Source organism: Bos mutus, chromosome 15 (assembly GCF_027580195.1).
Source record: "Bos mutus isolate GX-2022 chromosome 15, NWIPB_WYAK_1.1, whole genome shotgun sequence".
NCBI classification, from domain to species: Eukaryota; Metazoa; Chordata; class Mammalia; order Artiodactyla; family Bovidae; genus Bos; species Bos mutus.
The window spans coordinates 59,673,289-59,684,356 of NC_091631.1; the positions used below are offsets into that span (position 1 = coordinate 59,673,289).

General features: G+C 37.8%; 1 protein-coding gene across 4 annotated transcripts in view; it reads right to left on the bottom strand.

Moving 5' to 3' along the window:
- ZC3H12C (zinc finger CCCH-type containing 12C) overlaps positions 1-11,068 on the bottom strand; it is a 71,921-nt gene that overhangs the window by 42,719 nt on the left and 18,134 nt on the right. The window lies entirely within an intron of this gene.

The window sequence follows — 11,068 nt, forward strand, 5'->3', positions numbered from 1 at the left end:
CCTTAAGGAAACTAGGAATGCGACAAGAAGATAAAATCTAAATTCACTGTTTATCAAAATATCATAATATTTTAACTTATCTTTAAGTACAAATGGTTACTTACATGCCTACTGTCTTGCAAATGTTTATGAAACTGTAAGTAATCATTTATATAACTGCAGAATATAAAAATGTAAAAAGTCTGCTTCACAGACATGTTTTACAGAAAGAATTACATTTTCTGGTATTTTGGCACTATGTAACAATTGGTAGCCTTTCAAATGTGTGCATTCTATCCTTAACAGAGTTCAAAGTAATATTCTGAATATTTAGCAAAGTTTAACTTCCAAGGCATTAAGTAGCACATATACTCACGTTCACAGGAAAATACAAAGACATTGGTTTCTGTAGCAGCTTCAGGAGTAACTCCTTAACACAATTTTAGCTGCAGACTTCCAGGCAGGCAAGAAGAACAATGAATGAGTGAACAGATGGAATGGCAATGTCTTTGCTTAACCTATTACCGAGTGGAATAACAGCCAATCACAGGCCAGAAAGCTCACAATTAGTCGACCAGGCAGATGCAAGCCAACCTCAGCACCCTGCGTCAGGTTCGCAGGTTTCTAAGATAAGCAAGTTGATGTCATTCTTGGGGCTGCCCCGGGCAGCCTGTGTATTAACGAGGGGGTGTGCAGCAACAATAGGCCATACAAAGCTGGCTAGTAGGCAGCTGCTCTTTGAGAGCAGAGTCATTAGGGAGCAGGCTGCCAACAAGAAACACCTGGCTTGGGCAGACTTCAGCTTTTCCTCCTTGTTTTTAAACAAAACAAAGAAACCAATTATATTTTAAAGTAGTAAAAGTTGCATGTTTCCCTAAAAGTTTAGGCTATCCTCTAGTCTTTGAGTTTTTTTGTTTCTGAGGAAAAAAAGAAAATGAGGTGTGTCAAAGTAGTAATTAACTACTGCAGTAACCCCTTTTCTTTAATAAATGATTTACAGGGGAAATGAGACAGAGGTTAGAGTAGAACTACTTCCCTGGAAATACTAGGAAATATAAAATATTTGTTAAGTATTGGTTGATTTGTTGCAAGACAATAAAACAGAGATGATGAAAGTAAGATTGCAAAAGAAAAAGGTTTAAGAGCTTATAAACAGAAATGATTTTTAAAAGTTCATTAGAAGTACAATGTAGTAAAATAAAGCAAGTCTGGTCCAACTTTATGCCAAGTGAGTCATCCAAACTGAATATTTAGACAAAACTATTTAATTTCAATCTAAAACCACCAAAATGACCCACTTTGTGTCAAATAGTGTAAAATTATTTTATTATCGAAACTAATCATGTAAAGAAAGAAAGATCTTTCATTATGCTTTAATATACAACATGATGTTATGTGTTGTATTTGTATTCCATAAAATTTGTAAGATGTATAAATTTCAGTTCAGGAACAAGTAACAAAGTTATTTACAAAGAAGAAACATTGAAATATTTTACAAGGGCACCAAGTATACAGAAATCATCCCTGTCAGTGAGGAAGCTTGTTATCCTGATTTATTTCAAAGATTGCCAGACTAGAGTATTTATAATGTTATGGACTATCTGCTTTTGAGAGCTGCATAAATTATATCTTGAGTGGTCTCTGATTATGAAAATTCAATCAAAATTTAAACACCATCAGGTGTTGTGAGAATATTTCCTTACTAAACAATATCTAGAGCTGTTCTACTACTTGCTTATGTGATGTAGAACACACACACACACACACACACACACACACACACACACACACATCCTCTTTTATTCCAGTGCAAATTAGAAGACTGAAGGCAAAAAGCTCCTCTTAAAATACAATTTTCTGATATAAGCTCATTGAAGCTGAGGTTAGGCTTTCCCGTTACATAATCAAGCACTGTACAGGTATAAAATTTGGCTAAGGCACCCCAAACAATCTCAATCAATCTAAATCAATCTCTCTTCTCACATACAAATATATAGACACTACTCACAGGACCATTTGAGAAAACTTGGAAAAAGTTAATATTGGTTGGGACTCTTGGGCGTGTCTTTATTGTACTCAGTCAAATTTAAGTCAGATAGATGCTTTCTGTTTACAAAATAAGAGGAAAATATACTCTATACGGTTAAAATTTTTCAGCTACCTCACTGAAAACATTCCGTATGCCTACTAAAAGCCTAAAAATTAGTGGTATTTCCAGAAAGAAAACTAAAATATGAAGTATGGTGTTTGTAGGTCATTGTTTGTCTACAGATATTTTTCCTCAAAAAGAACTTAATATTCCATGGAAGTATGTCATTCTAAAAATGTTAGAAAATTTTAAAATTTGTGGAAATACTTTTAAACTAAATGTAATGATTAGATTCTAAGTATCAAACTAATTTCTAAAGGAAGAATTATTCTTTTTCTACCAAGGATTACAGCAATGTTTTTGCAACAGTTACACCCGTGGCCTAATTTCATACAGCCACTAGAGATCAATATAAAGCATTTCTAATATTAGAGTTTATTGAAAATTATAAAGTGAATTTCATAGAGTTCAAATTTTATGCATATGAACACTACAGGAATCAAAAAAGTTAGAATTTTATTTTTTTTTTTTTTGGTGGTGTGCTGGTACTTAAAAAAAAATCTCAAGAGTAAAAGGTAAGAAAGATAAATCAAGGCCACTAGTATAGTTAATAAATAGACTTTTGGTAAAACTGAATTTGATTAAATAAGATCAAGATAAAAAATATAATATATATTCATGCAAAGTTGTTAACTAAAACCAAATAAAACATAAGCTATGTACTGACTAGAGATAGTGAGGTCAATATTTATGAATTTACATTGAACCCTTTTCCCTTTTGTATATAAAAAAGATACTCTTTAGTATGAACAGACAGTCCCTCTTTCCCTTGGACTTTCTTTCTTCTCTTTTTCCCCATTGCTACTATAGTTACTACTTTATAGCTTTAATTCAGGAGGAGGAGGAATCCTCTCACTAACTCCTGCCACTGTGAACACAAAGAATGAGAGAAAACTACCCACAGGCTCAGTGGGAAGCCTGATCCCTAGGACTGGATTAAGCTTTTTTGCAAACAGCAAATAAAGGCAGTGATCTGAAAAAGCTAATCAGATCCTGCTGTGGTATTTAGACTATGTTGGTTGCTAGTATTGGATAACTTGATAAGCACATTAAAACACCTGTAGGTGAACAGAGGCCCTCCCTGGCCTTTTTGAGTCCAATGGTCCTGCTCCACTCCCAGTTGCAGAGAAAATGCAAACAGCTGTATTAGGCTGTAATACTAAAATCTGTCAGTGTCAAAGGCTTTCCTAACATTTGAGAATTCAACTGTTGGCTGAGGTATGAGTGGGAAACACGTGGGCTGTCATGCTGGTGTTGGCATCAATTTTCTTTGTCAGGGGTGATCCAACCTGGCTTCCTGGAACCTTTCTCCTAGTATGCATTTTTTTCTCCTTCAATCTACAATCTCTTTTGATCCTCACAACACCACCACTGAAATAAGATTATTAATTCAAATCTTCCCAACTGTCTCTAGAAGTTTGAAAGATTAAATTTAAACAAAAAACTCTTATTAATTTGATTAAACAACAACAACAACCAACTAACCAAAAACCTAACTTATGCACCCAGTGTAAAAGAATGGAGCAAAATCAATCAGGGACTACTCTCTAACCTATGACAGTTATTATATATGTAGTAAGTCAGATGGGCATGAGAGACCCTTACTATATTTCATTTCCTTAGACTTAGATTACTTTTGTTTCTTAATTTATCTCCTTCCTTCAATACTCCCTAAGTACATCCCTGCCAAAGAAATTTTCACTGACACCACTAGTAGACCACATCTCTTGTCCTCTGGGTTGTTCTCAAGACTCCCCTTACAGTGGGGGCTCCCCTAAGCTCTGTCATCTTATTTCCCACTTCAATTAAGGTGAAGTCACAGATGCTGAAACAACGGTCCCTTCACTCATGTTCTCTTGCACAGCCTCACCTACCCACATCATATTTGTTCTAATTCCAGCTCAAGGCTTACTCTTCCATAAAATCTTCTTGGACCAGTCCGGTTTTTACTGAATTTCTATAACATGAATAGTCTGTACTGCACAATATAGCATTTACTTATGAACCAGGCTGTAAGCTCCTTGAGGGCAGATCCATTTAATCTTCCTAATCCATTCAGAAAAAAACCTATATGGTACCTAGCAGTGTGTTGCTATCTAGAAGACATCTGAAAAACAGGACCAGTAAAGAAATGGGCTCCTGCAAATTTGAATGCAGGCATTCACATGAACAAAATGCTCCCTGCTAGCTTTTATTTCTCCTGGTGAACAGGGTGAGCTTATCAAAGAGCCCGCAGTGATCTGCAGTGTTTCCACAGCCCTGGCTCTGCCATGGGGGCTGCTTTCAATATTCAGGGCAGCTGTGCAACTGAGTAATAAGCTCAGGCCTGGCAGGCATGAGAGGTCTCTTCTTGGTCTCCCCTTCTCTGCCCCAACTTCCTGACTAGAGAGGCATCCCTTGGAGTTACCCTACGGCCTCCTACTCCTCTTGGGGAAGGGGTCTGTGTGAGCCAGTGGCCCTGTCTCTGCACATTTCTCTTGGGGTCCACCCTGGTGCAGACAGCACAGAGTTGCTTTGCTCTCCAGCGCTGCCTGAGACTGAGTGATTAAATCTTTCTAATTTGGGGGTTCAGTGTTACTAAGCCCCTTTGTGCTGTGCTCTTAAGTCATGCTCTGCATTAGCTTCATTAACAAGAGTTGCTGTTTTTATGTCCATCTGCCTGGCTCCTTTGTCTGTTTCTCAGTTGGTTCAGAACTAAGACAGGAAAAAACAATATTCAATAACGTTTTGTTATAAAGAGCTACTAAGGAAAAAAAAAAGGTGATTAAAAGACTTACATAAATTAACTCTGAACAGACCACTTTAAAAATACTATGAAGGGATAAAGTTAAAAAAATAAAAGAAACAATTCTATAACAAAGAAAGATAATGCTTCCCCAAGTCAAAATTCTTAGGGTTTCACTATAAGAATACTTCAGCACCATATGACTAAGAGAAGACAAATCTTGATTCTCTTTATGGTTCAGAGACAAATAGTATATCCACAAAGTAGAATTTTTTCTCAGTGATCTAAAAACAAAGAAACTTTTCTAGTCACTTTAAGTGACAATATAACCCATATCCTAAGACTTCAAATATTTCCTAATGACTAGCTTTCCATTTAGTTTTTCTTTTCTTTTTTTTTTTTTTTGGCTGTGTGGCTTGACTTGTGGGATTGAAGTTCACGGACCAGAGATCAAACCTGGGCCCATGCAGTGACAGCACCGTGTCCTAACCACTGGATGGCCAGGCAATTCTCTCCCCTAAGGCCCCGCAAGCTCCATTTCACATTTTTAAAAATTGAATAAACAAGCAAGTTTTTTAAAAAGGTGATCTTCAATTCCTATACAACTTGCAAATATTCAAGGAATGAGAGATTTTAGTAGAGCTCAGGGAATATAAATGAACCCAAAATGATGTACTAGGTTGCGAAGGCAGCTGTGTGGGGAGCAGGAGAGAGAAAATTCATGAGGGAAAAAGGATCTGTATGATTTAAAAGAAGTATGAAGCACATGATATCATCCATGTTAAAACACACAGTTGTATTAAGCACCCCTGAAACTGAGGAAAAGCTGACCCAAACTGTATAATTTTATATGAAATATATGCAAGACATATTCTCCGCATTATAAGACAACTGGATGGTATATGTGGCACCTTATCTCTGACAGGAATGATAATAACATTTACAACTTTCCTCTCAAAGCCTAGTCTCTCCTTCTGACCCCATAGCATGGTACCTCCCACTTCCCACCCACACATGCTCACTCATGCACCTTCATTTCAGCTCAGAGTATGTATACAAGCTGAGGTTGGTACAGGTCTTTTCTTTTTTAGGTGTTAAATAACTATTTAGCAAGCTAATTCAAAACTGCTTGACCAAAAGTTTAAAAGTGAAATTGACAGACTCAGACCATAAGGAATAACTGTATCAGACAGAATTATAAGAGGACTCTAGGGGTCTCTGTTTTTGCTAATGATCTAGAAGATAGTATAATAGGACATTGAACATAAAGGAACTCAGGAAAAAATAAAATGTAGCTTACAGCAAATAATATAAAAGGAGTTGCAAACCAACTATGACCCAATTAAAGTTCTTTGTTAATTGTTAAGTTTGATCTAAATATAAATTCTTACTAATAATCAAGACAGTTGTTTCTTATACACCAATTCCTGTAAGATGAGAAATGAAATGCTTGAGTTAGTACTTCCAATGGTACTACTGGTTTTAGATAATTGTCCTAGTGTGCAAGAAACTGAAAAACTCTTTGAGAGGCTAACAAAATTAATGGTTGTGTTAGAAAATGCTAAGACTAGCACAGAAGTTCACAACACAATTTTTTCTTTATAGAGTTCTATTCATATCAGAGGATGATATAGTAATTTGCAATTAAATTTAGAATTCTGACAAGATTCCTTCTAAATGAAAATCACCAAATACTATAAGTTAAATCTAGACTATGAATCATCCTAAACAGCTGCCAAAACAATTCAACCATAAACTCTAACAGACCAAAGATTCTTGTATTTCATTTTCTGCTGTATTTCCAGCACTAGCAGAGTGCCTACAGGTGCTTAATAAATATGTGCTAAATTACAGCATTTCAATAACTGGGCCAAAAATCTCTTTACCAGATTTATTTGTTCTTTACTTCCCTTCACATAACCTGCACTCCAGCCAAACACGAGGATTTAAGGCAGTTCCTTCAATTTGGTTGCACATTGGAATCATCTGGGGAGATTTGAAATATACTGGCATATGAATTTCATCCTGAGAGATGTTTATTTTTTTTGGTCTGGGTGAAGCATGGCCATAGGCCAGGTGATTCTAATGTACAGCTAAGTTTAAAAACACTGACTTAAAGATTCTTTCTCCTAAAATACCTTTCTCCATAGCTTCACAGGATAAAATCTCACCTATTAGTATGGAAGGTTCCCAACTCTGCCTTGAAACCTTTCCCAGAATACCGTTAAACTCATTTTTGGATTATCTGAGTATTGCACAGGGCCTGGCATATGGTTGGGACTTGATAAATGTCTGGGGCATGGTACATAGTAGAGACACAGTACATACTTATTGGAAGAATGATGTATAGTTGGTCCTCATTATTTGCAGATTCTGTACTTGCAAACTTGCCTATTCACTGACATCTATTTACCCCCAAATCGGGCTGTGCAGTGCTTTCAGTGCTTTACAGCCATTCCACAGCCATGTGCTTGTGCAGAGAGGCGAAAAATCTGAGTTGCCAGAAGCACACATTCCAGCTGAGGCTGAACAAATCCCTCATGTTGAAACAAGTGTCCTAAAAAGGACTGGTTAGCTCTATGATTTTCACATTTTTGTGCTTTCTGTTGGTGAATTTGCTGTTTAAATGGGCCCCAAGTCTAGTGCTGAAGTGCTAAGTGCAAGAAAGACGTGATGTGTCTTATGAAGAAATATGCGTGTTAGGTAAGCTTTGTTCAGGTACAAGTTACAGAGCTGTTATAGGTTCAGTGTTAATGAATCGACAGTGTATACTTAATAAAGTGTCTCTAAACAGTACCACAGTACTGTTTAGCTTCCCTGGTGGCTCAGACAGCAAAGTGTCTGCCTGCAATGCGGGAGACCCGGGTTCAATGCCTGGGTCAGGAAGATCCCCTGGAAAAGGAAATGGCAATCCACTCCAGTATTCTTGCCTGGAAAATCTCATGGATGGAGAAGCCTGGCGGGCTACAGTCCATGGGCTGCAAAGAATCGGACACGACTGAGCGACTTTGCTTTCACTTTTTCAAACAGTACCACATGTACAATAAGGTTATGGATAGACTGGTTCATGAAAATGTTCTGACAGGAGGCTTGCAGGACCCTAATCTTGTATTTCCTCAGGAGCAGTGGTTCAGTATTTGTCGTAACTTCACAGAACATAGCTACAGTTGACCCTGGAACAACACTGGGTTTGAAATGCATGCATCCACGAGACTGTGTGATTCTGGGATGGCTGATCCGGGGGTGCGGAATCCTGGATCCTGAGGGCCGACTGACGTTATAGAAGAATTTCTGACTGCACAGAGGGTGGGTGGTATCCCTACTGCCTGTGATATTCAAGGGCAAACTGTTCAAGGAAAAACAAGATTGACTGTAATTTCACTCTCTCCTCAGAATTCTTAGTGACCGAACCTGTAATTTTTAATGCCAGTTTCATTTGGCAAATGGGCACCTCTTAGGTGCCAGGTCCTGGGGATACAGCAGGAACAAAGCCAGTCCTTTCTCTCAGCAAGTTCACAGAGGGAGAGGATGCAAACAATAAACACATGTCAGGTGACAATAGATACTACAGAGAAACTTTTAATCAGGGAGGCCTTCTCTGATAAGGTGGTGTCTGTGCAGATACCAAAATGAAGTGGAAGGAAGGTGTAAAAGGAGGACGCAGGGCTAAGTACAAAGCTCTGAGATGAGCGCAGGACAGCAAGGTGGCCTGTATGACTGGTGGCAGGCGAGCAAGGGGAGGAGTCAGAAAGTGAAGTCAGAAAGGCGAGGTCCAGGAAGCCACATCATGAAGACCTTTGCAGGGCAACGCTTCTCAAAACTTTTCACACCATTTGAATCATAGGAGAATCTTTTGCATGTATGTGCTTCCAGATACTTAAGAACTGTTTTGACAAGTTTCAACCAAAAAGCTAATGGGAGTTTGATGGAGAGTGTGTTGCAGTAATACTTGCTTAAAAAGCATGAAAGATTATATTGTTTAATCAGGAATAATTTATTGAAATTTCCTCTGTCAATATAGTTCCCTAGATTTCTTTGTAGTGGGCTTATAAGTTTCTTTTTAAACTTGTCTTAAAATAGTTTGCTTTTGTTCTTGCTATGAATGGTGGTTTTTTCCTTCCCTTATATTTTCTAACTAGTTATTGTTGGTGTCTAAAAAAATACTTATTTTATTCACATATATGAAACTTTAGTGACTGAGGTATCTCAGGGAACTCAGTGTTTTTATTAGTGCTTCACTGAGGCTCTTGGGTTTTCCAGGCATATATAAGAATGTAAAATCATCAGATTGCCTCTTTCTTACCAATTTTTATATCTGTTGCCCCATACTTTTGTCTAATTACATTGCAGTGTTAACAGTGATTATTTTGTGATGTTCCTGATATTAATGGGAATGTCTTTGGTGTTTTACTCTCAAGCATTATACTTAGCATACAGCACATCACACTGATGGCTCGTTAGGTTGTACATACTCATACACACAAAACATACTTTTCTATCATGTTGGGCAAATTTACCTCTTCATGCTTCAGCTGTAAATAAATAGTTGTTTTGAGATTTATGAGTTAACATATACAAAACACTTAACACTGGAACAGTGCCAGGCACAAAGTAAGCACTCAATAAGTGCTCAGTTCAGTTCAGTTCAGTTGCTCAGTCGTGTCCGACTCTGAGACCCCATGAATCGCAGCACGCCAGGCCTCCCTGTCCATCACCAACTCCTGGAGTTCACTCAAACTCATGTCCATCGAGTCGCTGATGCCATCCAGCCATCTCATCCTCTGTACCTATATGTAATTATATGTATATAGAGCTATACATTTACATACCACACAATATGCAGCCTTTAGAAAGTTCCTTATAGAAGTATGCTTTCCTTCTACATGAAAGATTTAGGGAAAAAAATTTAAAATATGGATTGAATTAATATGATACATTAAGATGATCATGGGGAAACAGTGGAAACAGTGTCAGACTTTATTTTTTGGGCTCCAAAATCACTGCAGATGGTGACTGCAGCCATGAAATTAAAAGACCTTGGAATTCCTTGGAAGGAAAGTTATGACTAACCTAGATAGCATATTCAAAAGCAGAGACATTACTTTGCCAACAAAGGTCCGTCTAGTCAAGGCTATGGTTTTTCCAGTAGTCATGTATGGATGTGAGAGTTGGACTGTGAAGAAAGCTGAGTGCCAAAGAATTGATGCTTTTGAACTGTGGTGTTGGAGAAGACTTTTGAGAGTCCCTTGGACTGCAAGGAGATCCAACCAGTCCATTCTGAAAGAGATCAGTCCTGGGTGTTCTTTGGAAGGAATGATGCTAAAGCTGAAACTCCAGTACTTTGGCCACCTCATGCAAAGAGTTGACTCATTGGAAAAGACTCTGATGCTGGGAGGGATTCGGGGCAGGAGGAAAACGGGATAACAGAGGATGAGATGGCTGGATGGCATCACCGATTTGATGGATGTGAGTTTGAGTGAACTCTGGGAATTGGTGATAGACAGGGAGGCCTGGTGTGCTGCAATTCATTGAGTTGCAAAGAGTCGGACATGAATGAGCGACTGAACTGAACTGAAGATGATCATAATCATCTTTGAGTTACTAATATTGTGAACTAAATTAACAGATTTACCAATATCAAAACATTTTGGAGGATTATAGTATATATGCTGATACTGCCCTATGAATTTTTACATCAATAATCATAAGACTAACTTGTTAGTTTTTTTTTTTTTTAATTTACTTGCTTTGCCACATTTGGGTACCATGATTTTGCTAATGTTAGAAAAGGGATATGGTATTCTACCCAAACTTCTCAGTGACAAAGTAATTGCCCCATGTACCAAAGGGAACTAGATTAGACTGGGCCATGTGTTCCTATATATGCACCACTATTTCTAATATCTAATTTACTGGTATTCTGAAACCTGTACTGGACCCCTTACTAGAAGTTCTAGGACAGAGCATATTCCAGCATGGTGTTCACAGAAAACAGGATGAGCAAGAGAGAGATCTCATAATGTAATGGCCATAAGAACTGACACCGTAACACACACTCTCTCAGAAAGTATCCAAATATCCTGGACAAATGACACAATTGCTTCATGTCTCAGTTTCCTCAACCATAAAATGGGGATAAAAACACCACCAAGAGCACAGAGTTGTAATAAATATATAATAATAGTGCATGCGTGCATGCGTGCTAAGTCACTTCA